A 25343-nucleotide genomic window follows, 5' to 3' on the forward strand; every position below is an offset into this window, starting at 1 on the left:
CTTGCTGGAAGGTGTATTAGTTATAGCGAAGGCACATGGGGCCTCTGGAAAGGGGAGACCGGGAGTCACAGTGGCTCAGACAAGATAGGAATGTCTCCTGCCTAGTAAGTAGCGGAACGTCATGGGTTCTGCTGCATGAATGTCTCAGGCCCTCAGCCCGTGACACATGAAGGTTTACTGGCATCTCCACATTACAGCCAGGGAGAAGGGGAATGGGGGGAGGGGAGGTCTGTCCCTTCCCTGCAGGGACACCTCCTAGAAGGTGCACACATCACCCCTGCTCACAGCCCATCCTCCAGAGCCTGCTCCACCATCAGCCCTGTCTCAAAGCGGGGCTGGGCAATATGGCTGAATTCTGAGCAGCCATGGGCCCAGCTGAATATTCTGTGACTCTGGGAGCCGAGATCATGCTCCTGGGAGGGAGCCACGGATCTCTGCCACACACGGAGATTAGGGGGCAAATAGGATTGGTGGCAAGGCTAGGGAATCCGGCCCAGAAAACTGGTAGGAGCCCACAGTGGCCATGTGTCACAGTGGACGCAGCCCCGGTCACAGCCAAGGGAGAGGCTGGCTGGGGCTTGTCCCCACTGCTGTCGCCGGGAGGGACTGTCCATCTGTTCCCACATCGTTGCATCAGGATCCAGAGGGCAGGGGTTCCATTGGCAGAGGCACAGTCACGAGCCTGGGCGTCAATGGCCAAGGGCTTTTGTGGAAGGAAAGGGCTACCGGGGCCACCCACACCACGGGATGGAGAACTCCTCCCTGTAGAAGATGGGAGTTGGATGCCTGACAGCATGCATCCCCAAAAGAGCCAAAAAAAAAAAGTCCATCACACATGTAAGGCCAATTCATCATTCTTGGAGTAACCATTTGAGATGAGCACTGTGACCACCCCAGTCTTCAGGTATCAGGGGTAAACTTTGCCAACCACCGCTACAGAACTTTCTCTGAGCTCCGCATTGCTCTAAGTACTTTACAACTATCGACGCTTTTAACTTGTCTTGGCCCCAAAACGAACATCCAGGACAGGTACCTTAGTCCCCCCACCTTATAGAGACACCGGAGGCAGGGGAAGGTGCCCCCCAGCTGGGAAGCTAGTAAGGAGCAGCAAAGCTGGGATTTGGACCCAGGCAGTCAGGCTCCAAGTCCACATTGCACTACGTTGTCGGTGGCAGAGAGAGGCAGCGGGGAAGGGTGTGGGGCTGTGCACTCTGGGATGAGGCTCACTCCTCCCCCTTCCCCCCCACCAGGTTTTCCAAACACTTTTCAGCAGAAGATACTGGATTCTTGAGTATTTCGTGAATGTGCGTGGTTGCTGACTTTCTCCAGATCAAGCCAATTTCATGGCAGGGTGAGTGAGGGACGTTTCAGACGTGGCCCTTCCAGGGAGTGGGGGCCTGGAGCAAGAGCATCCCAGCCCCCCACTGGGAATTAGCCAAAGTCTAGGAGAAGCTCTGGAACTTCACCAGGCCTCAGAACAAAGGGCAGAAAGCCAATCTCATTTAGGCCTCAGAGGCAGGATGGCCAACGGCTGCCAGTTCAGCGACCCGAGCTCGAGAGCAGCAAGCAAGGGGTTCAGCTTCCTGCCTGAGCCCTCACACAGCCACCTGGATCTTCAGTCACCGCCGCTGCCTGGGAACTGGATTCACAGATTCGAATTCCCCCTGAGCCGGTCCTGACCCCCGGTTCCAACAGGGGTTCTCCAAGCAGGCTGTAGCCACAAGGCAGAAAGCTGAGAAAAGAGAAAACAGGCCCGCACAGTCCATCAGTGGGCAATCTGTGCCTGGATTCAGCTGGAGCATCCCTGGACTTACCCCAGGCTGCTGGGCCCTGGACCTCACAGGGACCCCGCTGACCTCGAGAGTAAGGGGCCCGGCCCCGGGGAAGCCTTGCTTCAGAGAAATTGCTATAACCTCCTCCAAGAGCCCCACGGCCAATTAGAGAGCTGGGATGGTGGGAGCTGTAGGTCCTCAGGGGCCGGCCGTCCACACACACACACACACACACACACACACACACGCATACCCCCAGCATCAAGGTGTCCCTTGACTGAGTCACCGCATACCCGATACCCGTTATCATGTCCCCAGGGCTGAGGGGGTCCTATTCTTCTACAAGCAGTAGGAGGAGATTCAACCTCTCAAAACTCACAGGCCAAGGGAGTTTAGTTATTATTCCTATATGTTACTAATTATTATCGTTATCATTATTGTTATTCAGCCGTCCTTTATTAGTATTTCCAGTACCGTGACCTGTATCAGGCATTTGCTGCCTTTGACCTTCCCCCCGCGACGTGAGGTGGGGACCCCACATCCACCCTGCAGGCGGAGACGTGGAAGGTGGGGAGGTTGACATGATGGTCATGTGGTTCCCAAAAGGGAGAGCCTCCTCCATCCTGGCTGGAGAGCACCTCCAACAGGAGGAGGTGATGGCTTGCCTTTCTGGGAACAAAACAGCCATTTCTGAGGTGACTTGGAAGAATAGGTCCTCATGGCGAGGGTTAGGGGGCTGACCAGCAAAGCTGTGTCTCCTGGAAGGGCCCTTACCTTGGTCTCCCGAAGACACCTGGGAGGGTTCTCCCTGGGTGCCAGGATCCCAGGGTAAGTTGAGACTGATTTCCAGCAGCCCGCAGAGGACTCCACACCCACTTCTCGGGGGCGGGTGTGCGTCTGGGGAGCCGTATTTGTATTATGTCTTCACTGACATCTGTAATGGATGGAACAAGGTTTGAAGAGCTAATCCAGGGGAGCCAGCCCGCTTTGGGGCCAGAGACCCATTTTTTCTTTCATAAAAGTAGGAGCCGAGAGACATCAAGTCTCCGATTAACAAGTGCTGGGCTCTGGGTCTGTAGGGGCCTGTGGACTTAGAGCCAATTTGTACACCACATAAAGCAAAGTTGTCAAGGTTCTCTTTTGTGCCCCCTCTCCCCGCAGACTGGCAGACTCTTGCTTGCATGCGTTGGACCAAAATTATAGGGGAGGAAAGAAGCCACAAGGATGCAGAGTAAGTAAGTAGAACAGAAGAAGAAGAGGAAGAAGGAGAAGGAGAAGGAGAAGAAGGAGAAGGAGAAGAAGCAGAAGAAGGAGGAGGAGAAGGAGGAGAAGGAGGAGGAGAAGACGAAGAAGAGGAAGAAGAAGGAGGAGAAGGAGGAGGAGGAGAAGGAGAAGGAGGAGGAGAAGGAAAAGGAGAAGAGAAGGAAGACCCTGGGGAAGAAGGAGAGAGAAATAAAGTAAATGAAAGAACGATCCCTTTCTCTCCCTCCCTGCTCTAGGTTTTCTGAGGCCCGACGCCACATCATTTCCATGATATCTGTACTGCCCTGACCTCCCTGGAGCTATTTTGAGTGATTTCTATTCCTCGCAACTAAACCATCCCTAACAGAAAGATAGGAGCCAAGCATGGACTTGCAATAATGAGGTCTCCGAGGAAACATGAAGCCATCATGTGGAATCAAAACAATGTGAGAGGCAAGGAAGTTCTGTGGTAGCTTGGTTAACAGCCACAAATTCTTCCCGTTCCGGCCGTCCGCCCCTCTGCAATATGACCTCGCTGAGTCCCAGCCAGAGGGAGATCCTGCTTCTCCACCCCCTCGAATTGAGGCTGGCCTTGAGACAATGGAATCTGGCTGGAGTGAGGCGGTGTGAGTTTCGGAGCCCAGGCATCAAGAGGCCTTTTGGCTTCGCCTTTGCCCTCGGGGTCTCTGCTCCCAGCCTAATGTGTCCAGAAGTCAGGGCTGGCCTCCTGGAGGATTAGAGACCACGCAGAGGACCGCAGCACCCAGCCCACAGTCAGCACCACTGTCAGCAGCAGGAGTGAGCGCCCAGGCCCTTCCAACCCCTCTGATCTCGGAGCCGACTGCAGCTGGATGCATGAACCCAGAAGACATGACAGAGAATCTCTTAGATGATCCGGAGCTAGCCTAGATCTTTGTTTTAAACTGCTAAGTTGCGGGCCAAGTTCTTTTAAGCTGATAAACTGATACCAGTTAAAGAAACCAGCAACGATGCCTGGGCTGTTTCCATAACCCAGAGCTAATTCGTATGCACAGGTGCTGGGACCTTGGAGACGGGTGGAGGCTGGAAGGACAGTGATGGAATGACCGGTGGGAGCTGGAACCATGGGGAGGAAATTGCTCCTGGAGCCTGGGGAAAGGGGACATGTTGCATCGTGGCAGAACAAGTGGCAAGACTGTTACCTGCCGATACTTGGAAGATAGAAAATGTACCAAATGAACTTACGTGTCTGGCGAAGTAGTTTTCCAAGCCCAGTGTGGAGGAGACCGCCAATGGACTTCCTTTGCCATGTGCGATAAGATATAAGAATAGAGAAATGAGCCGAAGAGAGCTCTGTTCAGTTTGCAGCAGAATTTAGAAGCAAAAGGAAACCACCACAATGTACTGAGTTGAAAAATAAAACCATTTCTTTTTTTGAATTTATTTTAGAGAAAGAGAGAACATGAGCGGGGGGTGGGGGGGACAGAGGGAGAGGGAGAGAGACCATCCCGGACTCCCCGCTGAGCACGGAGCCCGACGTGGGGCTCAATCCCACAAACCTGAGATCATGACCTGAGCTGAAATCAAGAGTTGGACGCTTTACTGACTGAGCCACCCCGACACCCCAATAAAACCATTTCTTATCCCTAGTCTCTCCTGGTAAAGGAGTCTCAGAGTACAAAATGGCCTCAGGGTAAAAATAAATCAAGGATGTGACTGTAAGACCCTTTTTTTTTAAAATTATATTTATTTATTTGAGAGAGAGAGAACAGGAGGAGGGGCAGAGGGAGAGGGACTCTCAAGCAGACTCCCCACTGAGCATGGAGTCCGACATGGGGCTCAATCTCACAACCCTGAGATCATGATCTGAGCCAAAACCAGGAGTCAGATGCTTAACCGACTGAGCCCCCCAGGTGCCCCTGTAAGACCCTTTACTAAGACCTCAAAATGGTCAAAGGCACTGCTGTGAAGCCTTCTCAGCTGTAGAAAAGGGTTTCTAAGACTCTTACAAGTGCTGAACTGTGGTGCACCCAAGGTAGAGAGAGATCTGTCTCAAAAAGAATGATGTGGCTTCTGGGGCATTGAGTATCCCCAGGTATGATTCATAAGAAACCCATAACATTTGAGATAATCATATTAACCAGAGTACCCCTAGTTTGGACTAAGAAGAACTGAAATAGTTCAAAACGAAAAGAATCCTCTGAATTTCACAAACAGGAAGCAAGCCAAGAAAGCTACTCAGTGCAAATAGTTCTCCTGGACAAGGAGAATCTCATAGACAGCAGAGCCCAGGGTTGGAGCCAACAGCCAAAGGGAATGATGGACTCAAGGCCACCCCCAGGGGCAGAACCAGGCCCTAATCAGGGAATGTCTTTTCTCCCCAGAGCAGAGGAACTTGATCACAAGCACCTGGCTGGATTTCAGAATTGTTACAGACCAGCGATCACCATGTGTCTACTGTCCCTCCCTTTTCAAAACGAAATAGTCTATCTTGTCTCACCATTGCATAACTGGTGTGTGAGGGTAGATCAGTTGCCCGGGGTGAAGGGGAGCACCATCCACATCCGGACCTGACCTAGACCACAAGACTCCAGATGCTGAACCTGGTGTTGCACTGGAGGAAACCTTGAAGGTCTTGGGAGCAGGCTACACATAACCTGCTGAGGAAGGAAAGTGAATCATTTGTGGCTGGAAGACAGATGTGGGCATTCTTTAGAGGCTGCAAATTCCTCCCAGGCCAGGATGCCCACTTCTCTGCATGACTGCCCTGTCTCCCAGCAGGGATGGAGCCTGGTAATCCATCCTCCTGCATGTAAGTTGACCTTGGGACTTGCTCCCACCAACAGAATCTGCCAGAAGTACAGATGTAGGAGTCTCAGGCCTTTGAGCTTCTGTCTTGGCCCTCTTGGGACTGTGCCCTGTGCCCACCAGGCCTTGAAGAAGTCTGGGCTGAAAGACCATGTGGAGAGAGAAGGATCTGGTGTCACCACCACCCCAGATGGACCCAGGCCCCAGCTGACCTTCTGCTGACCCCAGACACAGCCACAGTGGTATTGTCCAGTCAATTACAGAACCAGGGGAAACATAAATTGTCTAAGCTACCAAGATCTGGTGTGGTTTGTTATGCAGCAGAGTCTAACTAAAACATCTCCCCCCACATACTGGCGGCCACAGTGGACAAGCTCCAGTCTCTGACTGTGGCCCTATCAGGAGGGGGGACCACAGGGACCATGATCACTGAAGGTCAGGATACTGGGGCTCGCTGATCACTCCTTCTGGTCTAATGTAGAAAAAGAGAGAGAGAGAGAGAGAGAGAGAGAAACACCAATTCTGGGTTTTCCAGCTGAAGCTGGATATTTTTTTTTTAATGGAACAATTTTATAGCTTTTTGCTTTTCTCCAGCCCTCTGAGATGGTCGAGGCCTAATCTGAAAAATAATCATGCACCTTGCCAAATTGCAACAGCTGAATTTTCTGCCATTCTGGGTTTCTATGATTAAAATTAATTCACTTAATAAAAAAGACTGGCAGAGAAGGAGGAAATTGGGCATTCTAGGCAGAGAAAAAGCTTTGAGCCGAAGCTCAGAGATGTAATATCAAGGAGACTTGCACTCAGATGCAAGTCAACAAGTTCTGGATTAACAAGGCCCTTGGCCAGTGGTTCCTAAATATCAGTGTGCATCAGAATCACTCAGACGGAGGGCGCCTGGGTGACTCAGTCGTTGGGTGCCTGCCTTCGGCTCAGGTCATGATCCTGGGGTCCTGGGATCAAGCCCCACATCGGGGTCCCTGCTCGGCAGGAAGCCTGCTTCTCCCTCTCCCACTCCCCCTGCTTGTGTTCCTGCTCTCGCTATCTCTCTCTCTGTCAAATAAATAAATAAAATCTTTAAAAAAAAAAAAAAAAAGAATCACTCAGACGGTTTGTTAAAAACCCAGACCACTCAGAGTTTTTGATTGAGCAGATCCATGTGGTGGGGGGAAGGGCAAGAATGTGCTTTTCTGACAAATTCCTTTGTGATCCTGATGATGCTGTTCAAGCAGGTACCACACTTTGAGAACCATTGGCCTGAACTTAGCCCTTGAACAAATAGCGGTGGGTGGTGGGTGGTTAAGGTGATTGAAGTGGTGGTTCAGGTCTCAATAATGTCACCACGAACCCAGAATTCCAACCTGTCTTCTTGGACATCCTTAACTTATTGGTTTTCATCCTTATGTTTGAAGTCTCCTGGTCACAAGATGGCTGCAACAGCTCCAGAACTCACGTCTGCGTGTAAAGAAGGAAGAGAGTAGAAGTTGATCCATGAACTAGTGGAATTTGAGCTCTTTATCAGGAATTCGAAGTTTTCCTTGAAAGGCCAAACCTCTTCCCACTACTGCTTGTCCCAACTGCCCCAACCAGACTGTCAGATACATCCCTAGCTATAAAGAGTCTGGGCGATGGAGTGTGTAGCTTTCTCACTCCTATGGCAGAGGCGTGCATGGAAGAGGGGGTGCAAAATGAAGCTCCAGTGTTTGTCACAAAAGTGAAGGTGACCAAAAAGCCTGGAGGTCACTCCTTGCCAGAATCAAGTAGGGGACACACTAGGCACCCAATTATGTGTGAATGAATGCCAGGAGTGGATGCAGAAAGAGCAGTGGGTTTGGATCTCTTCTGCTTACTGGTTGGATGATCTTGAACACGTCACTTTACCTCTGAATCTCGGTTTCTCTTTCTGTGAAAAAGCAAATGACCTCATTGAGTTGTTGCGAGCATTAAGTAGGGTAACATATATGAAGGGCCCCGGATGGGGCCTCTGACCCTGAAAGGTGGACTGTAATCAGGAGTGTGCCACCTTTGCAAGAGTGCCCACCGACGGAGGGCTCGCTGTGGGCGGGGCTCTATGTTAAACCCTTTATGGCCCTTTCTCATTTCCTCCCCACAATAGAATTCCCATTCAGAGGGGGAAAACAGAGGACAAGAGGAGGCTTTTATTTATTTATTTTTTTAATATTTTATTTATTCATTTGACAGAGAGACAGCACAAGCAAGAGGAGTGGCAGGAAGAGGAAGAGGGAGAAGCCAACTCTCTACTGAGCAGGGAGCCCCATGTGGGGCTCGATCCCAGGACCCTGGAATCATGACCTGAGCCAAAGGCAGATGCTCAACCGAATGAGCCACCCAGGCGCCCCAAGAGGAGGCTTTTAAAGTCACAGGCTGGTAAGCAGAAAGCAAGGACCAAACCGGGTCTGTTGGGCTCCAAGTGTGCACCCTCAGCCACTCCTTGAGATTGCTTTTCCAGAAAAATAAGCCTCTACAGAGCCACCAACAGCGCGAGCTCAGCTGACACCCTGGCCCGTCCTGCCCTCACTGGGTGACTAACTCAGGACAAGCCAGACTCGCCTTGACTCTCCCCACCCCTCAGCTGGAGGTGGCCTGCGGGAGCCAGGCAGGGCCAGCCTGCCACCCGGACTGCTGTCCCCAGCAGGAGTGAGGTCCCGCCTGGCTGAGTGCCTTCCAATTAGACTGGGTCTCCTGGCCAGGCAGGAGGTGGCAAGTAGGCAGGGCCCAGCAGGGAGCAGGCAGTTAGAGGGTAATTAGATGGGGATGTGGAGCAGCTCCTTTAATGAGGAGGTTGTTCTGGGCAAGGGACACTGAGGAGGAGTGTCTCTCCAGGCACCTGCTCCCTGCCGGCATCTTGCCCTGGGCACCATGAGGAAGCAAGAAGCAAGCGACATTCTTGGGGGCCCAGGCCCTGTGCTGGCCACAGGTCTCCTTTACCCTCGGAACACCCAGGCCGTAGATGAGAATCCTGGGACTCGGAGGGAGGAACCCCCCCCCCCGGGGTACACAGCTAGGAAGTGGCAGAGAAAGAGGCTGAAAGGTCTGAGACCCGGGTCTGTGCTGTATCCTCTTTCACACCATTCGTCTGATGCTCTTCTGCTCACGTCCTCTGATGCTAGAGCACCTGATGGGGACTGATAGTTGACACCAAGGAGGATATTCAAATTATTTACCAACCGGTGTGCCGGGGCTATGAGCTGGAAGAATTTTGATTTTAACAAGCGCCCTGGCCATAGTCATGGATGCATCAGGGCAGAACCTGAGCCACCGTTGGGTCGGCCTTTAGAGGTGGCGTTCACTTTCTAGGCCACCGGGCTGTGGCCAGAGGGGCTGCTCGGGCCCTCCCCTTGAACACCCCCTTCCCTGCACCCCAGAGCTGGCGCCCAAAGCCCAAAGATGGGTGACTCACACCTTCTCCCCAGAGCTGACAACAGACTTCCCAGGAAGGAGCAGCCCGCTCCAGGGAAGCCCCCATCTGGCTGAGGCAATCTGTCCGTCTGGAAGAGGGTAGAGTATGCCAAACACTACAGCAGCTGTGCCCAAAGCGAGTTCTGCAAATCTGAAAGACTGTCCCTAGGAGAGAGGGTTCCCTGCAGAAGTCTGTTTGGGAATCATGTGTCCTCCCCTTAGCTCTGGAGAGTCCCGGCCCATATTGCTGTATTAAAGGTTCTTGTAAGTCCTGGGGGGAGAAAGGGCCCATGTTGGGGCACCCGGACATTTTCTAAGCATTTTTAGCCACAGGGCTATTCTTCAGCCCCCATAGGCCTCGGAGGACATGAGTTTTCCTTGGGATACAGCTTTGGAAACACGGTTATGTACAAATCCCTTCCCTGATCCCAGCAGCCTGGACGTCACCACCCAGCCACAGCTGATGCTGGGGAGAATGGGTAAGTGGATTGGGGGGAAAGGGGGTGGGGTCTGGGGGAAGGGGGCCTGGTCTGCCTCCCAAGGGCTCCCAGAAGCCCTTCATTCTCCCCGGATGGTCTTCTCTGTCAAATACCGCCCATCCACAGGCAGGGGGGCTCCACCAGGGCCCAGCCCTCCCCTCAGGATGGAAGAAAATTCTTTTGTTTTGTTTTTAAGATTTTATTTATTTATTAGAGGGAGACAGAGAGAGCATGAGCAGGGGGAGGGGCAGAGGCAGAGGGAGAAGCAGACTCCCCACTGAGTGGGGACCCTGATGCAGGGCTGGACCCCAGGACCCCAGGATCATGACCGAGCAGAAGGCAGACGCTTCACCGACTGAGTCACCCAGGCGCCCCAAGATGGAAGAAAGTTTAAAGCTGCAACTCAGTCCCTGAGTACCAGAAAACTAGTCCCTTGGTGCCAGAGGCTCTGGACTGGAACAGACAGGGTTCGAGGACCAGCTCTGCCTCCGAACAGCTTTGTGACCCTGGGCAAGTCAACCTCTTGAACCTCAGTTTCCTTCTGAAGAATTGGATGCCAGTGCTTAGACCACAGGGTTACGGTGATAATACAACTTGATAATTATAACAGTCACACTTATATTGTACCGTGTGCCCTGCATGGCTCTCAACACTTTACCTATGTTAACATTTCTTCCCTAACAATTCTACGAGGGAGGTATTGTCCCCGTGTTATAAATGTGAACACTGGGGCACAGACCGATTGCAACTTGCCTGAAGTTGTTGCCCAAGCGACGGGTGGCAGGGCCAGGACTCAAACCCAGGGAGTCTCGCTCTGGAAGTCACTGTCGCAGCAAACACTCGGCAAGTGGTAACCACAATTTATGTCATCACAGAGAGATTCGGGGGATCTAGAGATTGCGGAGGTGGGAGTTGAGAGGAGCCCATCTAATACAGGATGAGAGAACAAGTGGAAGAAAGGGACACGGGAGGGGATCTCCGTTCCCAGAAAGTTTGGCACTCTATCTCCTTTGCATCTGATTTCCTATCACAGTAACCTCACCCCTAAGGCGAGGAAGGGAGGCCTCATGGAGGGTGTCCCATCTTCCCCAGTACTGCCGTGCATTGGTTATCAGGGCCCTGAGGAGCACAGTCTGTCTTGTTCCATGTGTCACCTCTGTCCTTGCAGGAAGTGACACTCCACAGCTGGACATGAGTCGGTAACAGGGCATGTCTGAGCCTGGGGTCTCCAGAAAGCAGAGCTTATGACAAGATTTGGGTGTGAGCACTTAGCAGGCGGGTGTGATCCAGAGAGCAGGAGTGTGTCCTGGGATGCTGGGGGGGGGGGGCAAGCTGAGTTGCTCTGACCCACGGGACCACCAGGAGCACGCAGCCCAGGAGAGAAGCAGAAGCCTATGCGCTCTGGCTGCACCCTGCATTGGCCAAGCTCACCCTAAGGGGCACCATTCCTCCTACCCCTCCAGCCTGTGTGGGGCTTTGTGCCCGAAAAGGCCCAGCCAGGCCAGGAAGCAGTGGGGGGTGGGGGGCACAGGCAGGCTCGAGGCAGGGCAGCAAAGCCCGTCAAAACCTCCGTGAAGGGCAGACACGCTTGCGTGGAGCTGGGCGGCAAGACCGTGGCCAGAATCAGAGGCAGGGCCAGATCGGAAGCAGCGCCTGCCCACAGCTGTCTGCTTCCAGGAGCTGGGGACATGTCGTGATCGTGTCTGTTTGGAAGGAGTCAGCAGATTTCGAATGAAGGACACGTGGCGTGAAGGATCCGACACAGGGAGGCCAGCCCACAGTTGGTGGTTCTCAAACTTTGGTGGGAGGCCTGGGTCAAGCGCAGATGGCTGGGCCCCCTTTCTGCCACCTTCGGGGGGTGCTGTTGCCGCAGACCCAGGGAGCACCCGGAGAACCACCCGTGTTGTTTCGGAGCCCTGGGAAGGAAAAGAAAGGTTTCCAGTCCCCCGAGATCTCAGAAGATGGACATGAGATGGAGGCAGGAGACCCAGACTCTGGTCTAGATGCAGCTCTCTGGCCTCAGTCTTCCCATCCATAGGGAGTGAGTGCATTGTTCCAGATGATCCCTGTGGGCCTTTCTGCTCTGGGGTCTCACGAGTCTTAGAGCTCAGGTTGGGAAGGGGGAATGTGGAAAGTTGTCACCAGCCCTGGACACCTAGGGAGGAAGAAAAGAAGTCTGACCGTCCTGGGGAAGGGCTGTCTGTCTCCGGGGCAGCAGGGAGCCTGGAAGGTCAGTGCTCCCCCTGCTTGCTTCTGCAGGGGCTGATAGCGACTCCTGGGCCTCTCTCCCTGCTTGGGCCTCTAGCTGTCTGGCAGACCCAGAGGGGGTGTCAAAGGGCTGAAAGTCCAGGAGGATGAGGTCTTGGGAGGAAACATAACCCAGGGCAGTTGGCCAGGAGGCCCTGGTCCTTTGCTGAGAACATTTTTGCCTCTGCGTGGATTTGAGCTCCGTGGCCTGGCGTCCGAGGTCCTCAACAACCAAACACAAATGAACTGGTCAGCCCATTCCAGTCAGAATTCAGGACACACAATTACTTTCCTCAGGCCGCTGAGGGCACGAAGGCTTTGAAACCAGACAGATTCAGATCAAATCTTGTGTGACCTTGACCTCTCTGAGCCTCCTCTCCCTCAGGTGTAAAATGAAAGTAATCATGCTTACATCTTGGAGTTGACTCAAGGCCTGAACAGGATAAGGTAGATAATAGTATGTCTGATATGAAGCAGGACTCGAGAAATGACAGCAATTGCCATTTAAGCCCAAAGTGCTCTGTGACACTCTCTCGGTCATTAATACCATCTACAGACGGATCACCCCGCATTTGTTTCTCCAGCCCTGGTATTCAGACTCAGATGGACAATAGCACACCAACACCTCCACTTGGATGTCTCATGCGTATCTCAAACTTGACTTGGCCAGTACGGAACCTTGGCTCCCTCATGGGCTGCTCAACAGCATTCTCTCCTGCCCGAATGTCCCCCCACCTCCCGCCCACCACCCCGTCCAGAAACCTCAGGGTTCTCCTCTACTCTGCTCTTCTCATCTATCAGCAAGACTGATGCTCTACTTCACAGCATTTCCAGAATCCGACCGCCTCCATGGCTACTGTCTGGTGATAATTATCAGGATTATCAGCCTCCTAACCGGCCTCTGGCTTCCTCCCCTGACCTCTCACTCCACACAGCCACCAGGATGGTCCTGTTAACATGTGAACCAGACCATGGCGCTCCCCAGCTGGAAACCTGCTAATGATTTCCCATCACACCAAAGTCTTTCCCCTGGCCAGCAGAGCCCCAAACGATTTGGCCCCAAACCCCTGACAGGTCTCCCTTCCTATCACTCTTCTCCAGGTTAATGCACTCTAGCTACAAGGGCCTCCCTTCTCCTCCAGTGGGCAATCGCACTCCCAGCCGAGGGCCTTTGCATTCGCTGTTCCCTCTGTCGGGAAGAATCATCCCTCAGATTTCCCAAGGGAGGACTCTGCACCGCGGCCTGACCTGGGCTCAGATATTTCCTTCACTGACTATTGTTTCTCCAAAAGCATGGCTCGGTCCGCTCCAGCAGTCCTCACTCCCTCTGAGGGCATGGGCCATGTCAGTCCCCAGCAGCGCCGCCCAGCAGAACCCCCTGTGATGGTGGGTATGAGCCATCACCAGCGCGACTCAGTGTGCAGGTGCGGGCCACTTAGGGTGCTTGTGCGCTTGAAATGTGGCCATCGTAACAGAGGAGCTGGATTTTCTTTTTTGTTTTTAGATTATTTATTTGGAAGAGAGAGAAAGAGAGCATGAATGGGGAGAAGGGCAGAGGGAGAGAGAGACTCTCCAGCAGATTCCCTGCTGACCATGGAGCCCGAAGCAGGGCTGGATCTCATGACCATGAGACATGACCTGAGCCGAAACCAGGAGTCACACGCTCAACTGACTGAGCCACCCAGGTGCCCTGGAACTGAATTTTCAACTTTATTTCATTTTACTTCCTTTGCATTTAAATAGACACCCGTCCTAGTGGTTTCCCCCATGGGCAGAACAGGGCCCAAGCCTCAGGGCCAGAGCCTCAGTCTCGCCCCAAAGAATAGAAGCCTATGATGGCAGAGCCTTGTCCCTTTTGTCCATGGATATCTCCCAGGGCCGAAAACATTTTCTAGCACACGTAGTAAGTGCTCAGAAAAGCCTCATGAATGAATGCCTCTATTATCACAGAAACACATTGTCCCCCTCCCATTTACATGAATGAGGAGACAGGCCCAGAGAGGGTAAGCGTTCAGCAACGCACACACAGCAAGTCCGTGCCCCCTGAATCAGACTTTCTCCCCTATCCACCCCCACTTGGCTCCCTGGTGTTTTCTTGGCAGCAGGGAACTGATTAAAACCAATCAGCCTGATTAACCCCGGAGAGTCTGAGATGCCCAACTCCAGGCGGCGCTTGGCACTGGTTGGGACTACGGATGAGCAAAGGCAGAGGCCCTGTCATGGGCCAGGGAGGGAGGACCGGGATCCATGGGGGTGTGCTAGTCACAGGCCAAGCAGCCTGAATGGCTCAAGATGATAAAAACCCCGAAGCCCAGGAGACAGCAGACTTTTTTTTTTTTTTTTTTTAAATCAAGAATTCTTTATGGGTCCTGCCTCAGGAACCAGGAGTCAACAAAAAATCAAGTTGGACATTTTAAAAGGAAACAGGAAACCTTGCTTTCCTGCTGGTTAAAGCAGGAAGCGGGGGTTTATAATTGGAAAGCGAAAGGTAGGGAGGGGGGAGTATGGGGTCCGTGTGGCCTGAAACTGTCATTGGCAGGAATAGTCCAAGCCACTGAGCTTAGCACTGCCCAGGCCCTCTGGGGGTGAGGAGGGCGGGGCAGTCCCACGGCCGGGGCCAGAGTCTGCATCCTTGTCACCCAGTCTCCCTGCACCTCAGCTTCCCCATCTGTACAAGGACAAGACCGGAGCCCACCCCACAGGGGACAGGGACAATCACATAGGAAGTGTGATTAGCAGCTGACCGTCACCACAGTCTCCCAGTGGGGACGAGCTGGGCCTCCTACCAGCAGGTGCAGTGAGGACAGAGGGCCAGGAGGAGGCAACGACCCAGGCAAAGGCTCAGAGGCTGGACTGAGGGAACCAATTTGGGCCCTAAAACTGGCAGGTCCCAACTATCTCTCTGCTCCTGACTGTGACTTCAGGAGGCCCTTTGGCCTGCCTCCTCCCTGTGGCTCCCTCCATGGGAAGCCCGGGGAGCAGGATGAAGGGGGGCAGGGCAGAAGACAAGGGTGGCAACAGACAGGCCGTCTTAGTCGTCTGGCTCATCAGCCTGAGAGGTGATAATGACAACCCCAAGGAGGAGCGGGAGCGGTCTCCACCTCCCCACCAAAGGTTGCTTGGGGTAGCAAAGAAACAAAAACCAGAATAGGACACCTGGTTACATTTCAGAGAAGCAGCAGATCATTTTTTTTAGTCTAAGCGTGGAGAAGCTAGGACATACTCATACTAAAAAATGATTCATTGTTGATCTGAAACCCAAGTGTAACGGGGTTCAGGGTTTGGCGTGTGCAGGCCTTGAGCCAGGCTGACAGTGCGACCTCAGATCCTGGTGCCCGGGAGCTGCCTCCTTGCTCCTCATGAAGTTCAAGGGCCCACGGCCAGGCCCACCCACTTCCCAGCTCCACCAGCATCACACTGGCCCCTTCCTATCTGACCCCCCGTGGCCCTTGCGGTGCTCTGGCCCCCTCTTCCCCTTTTCCTCCTTCCCCCAGCCTTCCTGCTGGGGGTCGCCTCCGCCCGCCCAGGAGTCAGCCGGCTCCACGGCTATTCCTCACCCCCTTGGCCCTTGCCTTCATGACAGGCAGTTACCATTCAACATTTTCTTGTGAATCCTTCCGTTTCTGTCTGCAGGGTAGCTTTGGCTCACCGCTGTACCCCAGCGATTGGCCCCCATCCCCAAGTTAGCGGGTGCTGAAACCATCTGTGCCATGGAGATGAACAGAGACTATTCCAGGAAGTGGGAGGTAGGCAGAGAAGGAAGGTCTGAAGCACCCGCGTGCTCACACCTCCCCTGAGAGAAATGGCCATTTCCGACCCCGACCTTCAGCCTCCGGACAGGACAGGAGCCCATGGCCATGGTCAAGGAGTCAGAAGTCTCTCAAGAGCTCTGCACACCCAGCAGCTCGCTTGGGGCAGCTCTCTCCTCCTCCCGGAGGCCCTATTCCCCCCACTGCGCCCCAAGTAGTGCCCGACACCCCTCCTGGCCCTGCTGCCCTGAGAGGCTTGTCCCTGAAGCCTCAGATCCTCCCGAGAGCCATGCTGGCCTCCCCCCCACCCCGAGACTGCAGTCTGGGTGCCCTGGGCCAGGCTGCGACGCCCTGTCCCTGTCCCCAGTACCTCACGGTGTCTGCACACACAGTCCCAGCTCAACAATGATCTGTAGGGTGAATGAATGAGTAAATGGCCCATTTCCTCCAGGCCCCAGTGAGTTTTTCAGGCACTTGCTGGGGGAGGGGAGAGAGATGGCAGCAGCAGATGGCCACTGGGACCAGGAATGAAGGCTAAAAAGGGAACATGATGCGGGGAAGGGGGCTGAAGCCACAGGCACGCTTCTCTCCACTGATGTCATCTTGGAGCAAACCCAGCAGGGCCGGGCTGGGTTATCACAAAATGTCTCCCCAGGCTAGTGTTCTCATCTGATTTCGAGCAAATTACAGAATTAAGGGTGGGGTTGGCTGGGCCTGTTCTATATTTGGTGCCGGCATATCAGCAGCACCCGCAAGAGCCTGCTGGGATTGTGCTCAAAAACCTGATGGAGGTGGGTTTGGGCCAGAACGTCGCATGCTCTCCCAGAAGGCTGAGGATCTCACAGGCAGGAGGGGGAGGCTGGAGGGACTAGAGGAAAGGGTCAGCCTGTGACCCACGCACCCCCAGCCACCCGTCCCCATTGACTCCAATAACGTAGCCACGGTGAGAGTGGGGGTGGCCCCTGGCAGATGCTGTGTTGCCAGAAGGTGTTGCTGGCATCTCTCATGGGGACCAGATTACGCCCCGCATCCAGGGAGGTTGGGAACATGTGCAGAGAGGAACCAACGAGGCGCGAATGAGTACATCTTGTTGGATCTAAGAGGGAGAGGCAGGAAAAGTTGGGGGGGGTGGCAGTATGAATTAGAGGAGGGCTTATCTTTGCAGCCTTAGCTCTTGCTACCTACAGAGGATGTCTGGTGTTTTTGCCTGCTTAACATTCTTATCCCTCCTTCTGGAAACATCATCCTGGCTTTCCTTTGAGGAACTGTCCATCTCCCCACTCGCGGCTGTGTTGTCCAGGCAGGGCTGACACCTTCCCACTCGCGAGATCTAGGGGTGGGCCCAAGCCTCAATTCAGACAATAGCTCTGAGCTTGGCATGGCTCAGGGATGGCTTGACATGGAAGCTGGGTCAATCAGGGTCAGCCCTGGGACTTGGGTTGGGATTACTGGGAACAAAATGTTCTTCCCCAACTAAGGTTGAAGCAGGAGGGAAGGAAGCCCCGAGTTATTCATTTATCTCAGAAGGAAGCCAGTGCAAGGAAAGCAGGACGAGGAGATGGAATAAGAGTGAATCCTGGATCCAGCTGTGCCTGAAGCTCATCTTCCACACTCTTCTGATAACATGAGCAAAACATTCCCTTTGAGCTGAGTTTCTGTGATTTGCAAAGCAATGAACCCACTGATTATCTTCAGTCCTCCACTCCAGCCACATGAGCTTCGTTGCAAGTTCTCAGAAGAGGTCAGACCTCCCCCCACCTGCAGATTGCTACTCAAGCTGTAACTTCCACCAGAAATGCCAGCCCCACCTCGAGACCTCCTGTTGAAATCCTTCTCTACCCTTCACACAAACGGCACCTACTTCAAGGAGCATCCTGAAACATTGTGGTCACTCCCACAGCGGACAGAGTGAACTCTTCTTACAGGGCCCACGTGGTGGCACTGATTCTGCATCACTTTTGTATATATTTAATTCTGCCCTGCAGCCCAGCACCATGCTGGGAGCATGAGCTCAACTCATCTTCACACCGGCCCCTTGAGGTGATCACCTTACAATCTCTGCACCGCAGGGTGGCATTGACTCAGGCTGCGACCTGCTCCATGTCCAAGATGAGAGGCGGGGCCGGGCGCCCAGAGCTCCCTCTCTGGCTGGCTGTGCTGCCCTGGCCACAGGCTGGTGTGCCCGCGGGGGTCTTTCTCCTACTCTCACGGGCGAAATTTCAACTCAGTACCCATTAAACACTAACTGCTGTCTCCTCCTCCTCCTCCAGCCCCTGGCAACCACCACTGTCCTTTCTGCCTCTGTGACCCTGACTGCTCTAGGTCACTTCCTGTGACTGCGGTCATTACGTGTTTATCCCTTTGCACCTGGCTTCTGTCATTTAGCTTAAAGTCCTCGAGGTTCGTCCATGCTGTAGCTCCTGCCAGCATTTCCTTCCTCTATAAGGCTGGCTAATATTCCATTATAAGTAGCCTACCTATCTTTTCTGTTGTTGTAGTTTCAAGTCTCTATTGAAATGCCAGGTAGCTAACATACAGTGTAACACTAGTCTCAGGAGTAGAATTCAGCGGTTCATCCCTTCCATACAACACCCCATGCTCATCACAACCAGTCGCCTCCTTCCTGCCCATCCCCCACCCCCTACTTTATCTCTAAATGGAGGCCGGACCCTCCGTCCATGTTAGCGTTGGTGCCATGGCCAGCCCAGGCCCTCCAGAGCCGTCTGGACAGGGAACGGGTAGGGTGTCTCAGGTGGAGGGGGGGTGGCATGCTCCCACCTGAGCCTGGAGGAGGGCGGGTCCGTGCTGAGACGCCCCGCTCTGCACCATCCCCCTCTGAAATCATTGTCTACCATGGCAATGTGTCCACAACTCCCCCAGCCTGTCATGGGAGCCGGGGTGTCCCTGCAGCAAGAGAGCCTTCCCAACCCCAATTCCTCTCCTCTCCAGTCTGAGGAACATGCACTCGAAGCCAGGGGCTGTGCTGGGAGGCGCCACTCCCACCCGCCAGGTCTCATCCCAGCTGCCAAGGAGATGCCCGTCAGTGGGACCGCAGAGCAGGAGAGTGGGCAAAGAAAGTACCAATCCAGAAACTCTTGGCTGAAGCCCCAGCAGCAAGGTGATGTTTCAGCTCTCCCCGGAGGATCTGCAAGGCGTCAATACTGTGGAGCAAGGAGATGAAACACTCAAAGCCGGTGCAGGGGCGCTGCCTGCGAAAACCCTGGAAGGAAGGAAGGAAGGCCACCAGCTAGTCCTCTGGGCCCAAAGACCAGCAGCGCTAAGGACTCCTTTGGCACGGCGCTGTCTGTCTGCCTTCCAGACGCTCCTGCGGCAGCTGCCTGGGCTGAGCCAGGCTCGGGGCTGGAAGGCAGGGAGGGGGCAGAGGAGGGTGATGGGCTCCAGATCATCCTTGGCCTGTTGGCGAGGCTCGGGCTTAGCAGGTGCAACACGCTAAATACCAATAGGATTCCACAGCCTCGAGGACCATCCAGAAGGCTCCGTCCTTCCTTCAAAAATTCTAAAAATTCTAATCAAGATGATCACTCAGTCCCCAAGCCCCGTGGGAGCTGGAGCTGGGGAAGGGCTGGAGGTTTCAGGGGGCTACCCCGAGGTGGCGGGAGGAGAACTACTCTCACCGTCAACGAGGACGGTGATGGAGTTAGGAAGGGCGCCGTCAATGCGGCCCCCCATATATGTGAGCATACCACTCCCTACTGTGGAAGACTGGAGGAATGTCTCGACTCTCCACTCCCTCCCTGCTCATTACAGAATTCCACACCCACATCTTCTTTATCCACCAGGGACTCAAGAGCAAGCACACTTACCATGATGAGCCCTGAGCACTGTATAGAATTGTTGCATCACTATATTGTACACCGGAAACTACTATAATACTATGTTAACTACACTGGAATTAAAATAAAAAATTTAATTATAATTTAAAAAAAAAAAGAATTCTATATCCACACCTTTAGCCACAGGACTTGGCCATAGCCTCTCCGTAGGGGAAACATCCTTCCCTGACCCGGGAGGCTGGGCCTGGCCCCATGACTTGCTCGGGCCAATGGAATGGGACTGTGCTTACATAATTCGGCTCGGTCTCCCACACTTCGGCCATCTGCCATCCGAAGAACATGCCCCAAGCATCAGCAGGCCAAGTAAAAAGGAGAAAACCCAGTGGATCTGGCCTGAACCCAGCTCCCAGCCAGGAGCCACGCCTGACCAAACCAAGCAGAGATCTGCTGAACCCGAGCTGACTGCAGACCCAGCCATGAGAAAAATAATGATTGGCTCCCGCAGGCCACAGAATGTCCCTCTTGTCCCTCGGGAGTACCGCACCCAGGCTGACTAGTATACGTGTCTGTGGACAACACAGATGCAAGCTCATCCATGAACACACACAGCATGTGTACTATACCCATGTCACAACTCCACAAACGCAAACTGAAACCCCCAGACAGGTCCTCCCTCGTGGCTGGAGGCTGGGCAGGCCAGGTACGTGTCACTGACTGTTTGCAGCCCTCACTGGGCCTTACTCCCAAGCCAAGGCTGGGAACTGGTGCCCCCTTCCTTCAAGCAGAAGCCTGGGGGGGGTGGGGGGGTGAGTGACAGCAGTGTGTCCTCACGTCCGTGTCCCACAGTGAACAGTCCAGGCTGTGGCACACTCACTCAAATGCCCGGTTTGAGTTTCGTTGGATACACTCAATCCAACAGAGTACTGGCCATTTTCTCCGGGGACTCTGGGGACTCTTGAGGCCCCACCGGCCCTGGAATTTCGGGATTCCTCTGGCCCCGAGAGGCTGGTGGAGGGAGCTGACTGAGCAGAAAGGAGGCTGGGGCCCCAGCCGCTGCCTCTGAGTCCCACCCTGGCCTGGGTGTGGGGAGCCCCATGGGCCCTCCCTGACATCCTCCCTTAGCCTTGGGGTCCAACTCTGAATGGGGAAATCAAGGACCTCCGGTAGTGACAGAAGCAGGCCCTGGGGCATCGGACTGCTTTGCCCTGCAAGACTCCTTGGGCAAATCCCTTCACCTCTCTGGACCTCAGTTTCTTTGTTTGTAGCCTATTTAAGGCCAACCGCCAAGTTGAGCCTCCAATTCTGGCCCCTCTCGCCCACTAAACACACTGTTCCAGAAATTCTTCCCCCTTCCCTCTGCGTCATCAGTTTCCCCCTCTTTTCCTGGGTTATCCTCAACAGCCTATACATATGTTCAAGTTTCTCCCACCTTAAAACAACCAACCATGAAAACCCTGGCCACGTCCCATGCCCCTGCACGTCTGTGTCCTGGGTGGCCCATCAGAGCGAAGCTCCTTGAAAGAGTTGCCGGGTCACATCTGCGAAGGCAGGCTGACCCCCTTTTCACTCTTTCCAGTCTGTCCCGAGCCCACCACAGGCAGGATTAGTCCCCATGATCCTACCGTAACCACTCTCATCAATGTCAGGATGGCCTCTCGTTGCTAAATCCAGTGTCACTTCTTGGGCTTCTCTTCTTGGGCTCACATCACAAGCCAATCGCTCCCTCTTTGTGGGGTCTCCACGCTCCTGGCCCCCTTCCTGCCTCCTGGCTGTGGCCCTCTTCACCCACTACTGCTCCCTCTCCCCTGCTTGCCTCTAACCCCCGGGGGCCCTGTCTTCATCTCTTCTGTCCACACCCACCTCCTTGGGGATCACAAACACAACTACCATGTGTACCATGGCAAATACCATGACCCCCAGTCTCGTACCCTACTTCTTACTGGCTATCTCTGCCCCGCTGCTGATAGGCATCTAATCTCCGTATTTCCCCATCTTGGAAAATGGGAATGCCCCCTTGCCGTCATTCCCTCCAACACCTGGAGTGACCACCCCTGACAACTTCCTTCCTCTGGTGTTCCCTCCAGCCCTTCAGCTCTTCCTGTCTATTCTACCTCCAGGATGTGTCCCTAATCTGACCACTCCTCACTTCCTCCCCCTTCCCCTTCTAGAGCAATCCCTGCGTGTCACTTCTCTGCCCCAAATACCAGCCCCCAGAGGTTCTATCTAACTCAAGGTAAAAGCCCAGATCCCTGCTCTGAACCATAGAGCCCAACGTGGTCCTTGGGCTCTGCTGGAGGGTCGTGAGCATGACTCATCTGTCACTGCCCTCCTCACTTACTCTACTATAGTCACACTGATCCCACACTGCTCCTCAAACACTTGGTAGGGGCACACCCCCCCTAAGGCCTTTGCAGTGGCTGTTCCCTCTGCCAGGAGCATTTGGCTCAGGTACGCACTTGGCTCCTTCAAGTCTGTGCTCAGATCTGGCCTTCTCCTGACGCCTTTCCTGAGCACCAGGTTTTCTACTGCAAGCCCCACCACAGCCCCCCACTCACCATCCCTTCCCCTCGATCTTCCTGTCACACTTATTTATGATTTTTATTATTGTTTCCATTCTAGATTGTAAGCTCCATGAGAACAAGGATTGCTCTCATGGTAGGAGCTCAATAAACACCTGTTAATGAATCAGGAGCAAATGAGGGCACTTCTGCACCTGCATCACTAGGCTTGGGGCTCAATGAGAGAGTCCATGTTGGTTGCTTAAGCTAGGGCATGTGGGTCCACACAAAAAGGTTAGTCCTGAAATTATTGTCATGGCTACCACCACCACCACCACCACCACTATCACCATCATCACCATTATCATCACCATCACCATTATCATCATCACCATCATCATTATCAATATCACCATCATCATCACCATTATAATCATCATCACCATCACCACCATCATCATTATCATCACTATCATCATCATCATCACCAACATCATTATCACCATCATCACCATCACCATCATCACCATCACCATCACCATCACCATTATCATCATCACCATCATCACCATCACCATTATCATCATCATCACCATCATCATCAATATCATCATCATCACCACCATCATCACCATCACCATCACCATTATCATCATCACCATCATCACCATCACCATTATCATCACCATCATCACCATCACCATCACCACCACCACCATCTTTTTTTCTCCAATGCAGAGAGTAGAGTTCAGGATCACAGAGCATGGCCATAGCAGATCAGGCCACCTGGACAAAGCCTCCTTTGATGACAGGTAGGCCACCCCTCTGCAAAAAGACCCTCAAACCTCAAAGTGGGTTTGGAAATTCTAGAGCTGGGAAGGACCCTAAATTTTCTCTGTCTAGTTTCAAACTTTTTTTTCTTTTTTGTCCAGGGATCCTTTGCTCAACTCAAAGTGGACGGTATCAGCCTAATATGTAAAACAGGAAAGGGAAGAAGCTGTTCTGGCTGAACCGAGGGCATCTGCCTTAGAGTCCTGCCCAGCTTCCTGGACCCCCAGAGCTTTGCCAAGTCCCGTTTGAGAGCCCCCAGTCAGAAGTTCCCTCTTCCACTCTCCATTCTACAGAGGAGGAAACTGGGAGAAGCTAGGTTAAGACCCTTCCCCAAGGTCTGGGGAGGTGCTGGGGAGGATGGACCCCTGGCAAGACCATCAGAGCCCCTCCTCCTGGCTCTGCACCCTTGGACCTCCATTTTCATAAGTTCCACGTTCCTCCAAATGCCACACTCCATCCAGCCCATGTAATTGAAGCCAATTATTTAGAACAAAAGAACAGAGAACGCATCAGTTCGTGCCTTTGTCCCTGCAACAGGGCCTCGAACAAGGAGCTCCAGCTGCCTTTGTCCCCAGCGATGCTTATTAGGGACCAGCTGAGCTCAGCCTCCCAGGGCAGGACTGGGCCTTCCAGGGGCAAGCTGTGGTGGCCAGAGCAATTCACTGAGGACTTCTGGGGCAAGGGCCCAGCTGTGGGTGCAGAGTCCCTGACATGGGACAGAGAGCTTCCGGGAGGCTGACAGGCCATGGGGTGTAAGAGTCAGAGTGTCTGGGAACCTTGGGAATGTCACTCTCCCTGCAAGTGTCGGGGCCCTGATCTGTATGTGGGGGACAACCACATGGAAGCTCTAAGTTATTCCTGTAGAGTACTTAGCACAGTACCTGGAACGTGGTTTATGCTAATATTAGCTGTTTTTATCCATTTGTGATAGTTAAAAGGCTATTGGCATTAAAATAATAGTGTTAGCTTTGGAGTCAACAGACCTGGCTTTGAACGTGGCCCTGCCATTACATGCTGCATGACCTTGACATTTTTTTATATAACCTCTCATCTGTAAAATGTTGTATAATATACAGATCTCAAAGGCCCATCAGGAGAACAGCAGAATGGAGACCTGGCAGTCTATGTACCAGCCAGCCAGCCATGCACCGAGCACCTGGAAAGTAACAATTGGATCAGCTAAGAGTCCGTGCCTGTCATCGCCCAGGGTAGCCCAGGGAAGGGAAGCATTCACCTCTGATTTCTGCAGATGGCAGGCAGCATTGCTTCCTGGTTGGGTGACCTTGGCAGGCCGCTCACCCTCTCTGGGCCTCGGTTCCTCATCTGGAAAGTGGGGCCAAGGATGGCACCCATAGAAAAACGAAGCTCAGAGAGCAACACTCAGTCTTTAGTAACTGCATGGTAAGGGTTCGTTCTGATGCTTTCTCCATCCCACTGTGTGCTAAGCTCGGCAAATGCATTTTAATGCAGCAAATCTTCTCAGCAACATTGACTGAGCCCCATTTCAGATCTATAGTAACTGAGTTCAGCAAGTTTAAAGCAATGTGTCTAACACCAGCTAAGTAACAAACAGCAAAAACAAGATGCCAACCCAGTTGCACCTGACCAAAGTCTGTGCATTTAACTAGGGTACCCTAGGGTACGTCCTGCCCTGGCAACCCAGAAGGAATTCCCTACTTCTACCCAGTGAAGGAAAGGGGCTTACGAATGTTGGTACAGTTAGAGGAAATCAGGGCAGACTTTATGGAGGTAGTGGCATTTAAGTCTTGATGAATGGGTCCTATTATTACATCAGGTGGAATTGGGGAAGAAAAGGCCCAGGTACAGAATGAAAAATGCACCGACGACCAGAGCGTAGGACTTAATGGAGGATAGTGCATGGTTCTTCTGGTATGGTGGGGTGGGGTGGGAATGGGGTAAAGGAATCACCAAAACTAGGAGGCCCAACAAGCCTTGGCCCTGAAGCCTTATATAGAACCAGCTTAGAGAAGTTGCCCCTCCAGCTCCCTCCCTGCTCAGTGTCAGCTGAGCCCCTGTTTGTACCAGGCCCCCCTCCTTATCAGGACCTTGATTGCTTCCCAAAGCCCCTGATGTACTGAGATGAACGAAGCCCTCCCTTACTCTAGGGCAGGCTTTCTCAACCTTGGCACTATAGACATTTGGGGCAGGAAAATTCTTTGCTGTGGAAGGCTCTCTATTTTGGGCACTGCAGGATTCTGGACCTTTGCCCACCAGATGCCAGGAGCACCCTGTCCCCAGTGTGACAACCAAAAATGTCTCCAGACTTTACTAAATGTTCCTAGTGGGAGTAAAATCACCCCCAGTTAAGAACCACTGCTCCAAGGCCTCCCTCCCTGGGCCTAGGTGTGGACTTCCCGGATCCTGTACCCTGGATCAGCTGCCTCCTGTCCTCCCAGAGGGCAGCCCTCCTCCCTGCTTCCAGCTGCTTCTGGGAAGGAGCAGGCAGAGCTTCATCCTGGGCTAACATCATCACCCAGGATGAGCTGGTCCCACTAGGAAATGG

The 25343-nt window shown here is 53.4% G+C and overlaps 1 long non-coding RNA gene across 1 annotated transcript; it reads right to left on the reverse strand.

Annotated features, from left to right (window-relative positions):
• Window positions 1-6873: 6873 nt before the first annotated feature.
• LOC118015791 lies at window positions 6874-18009 on the reverse strand. The gene is made up of 3 exons (XR_004680701.1): window positions 17750-18009; window positions 7652-7704; window positions 6874-7256 (listed from the first exon to the last, which is right to left on the reverse strand). It is a non-coding gene; the product is annotated as an uncharacterized LOC118015791 (long non-coding RNA).
• Between the last annotated feature and the right edge of the window lie 7334 nt (window positions 18010-25343).

This window comes from Mirounga leonina, unplaced genomic scaffold, assembly GCF_011800145.1.
Source record: "Mirounga leonina isolate KUSES-001 unplaced genomic scaffold, KU_Mleo_1.0 Mir_166, whole genome shotgun sequence".
Taxonomy (NCBI): Eukaryota; Metazoa; Chordata; class Mammalia; order Carnivora; family Phocidae; genus Mirounga; species Mirounga leonina.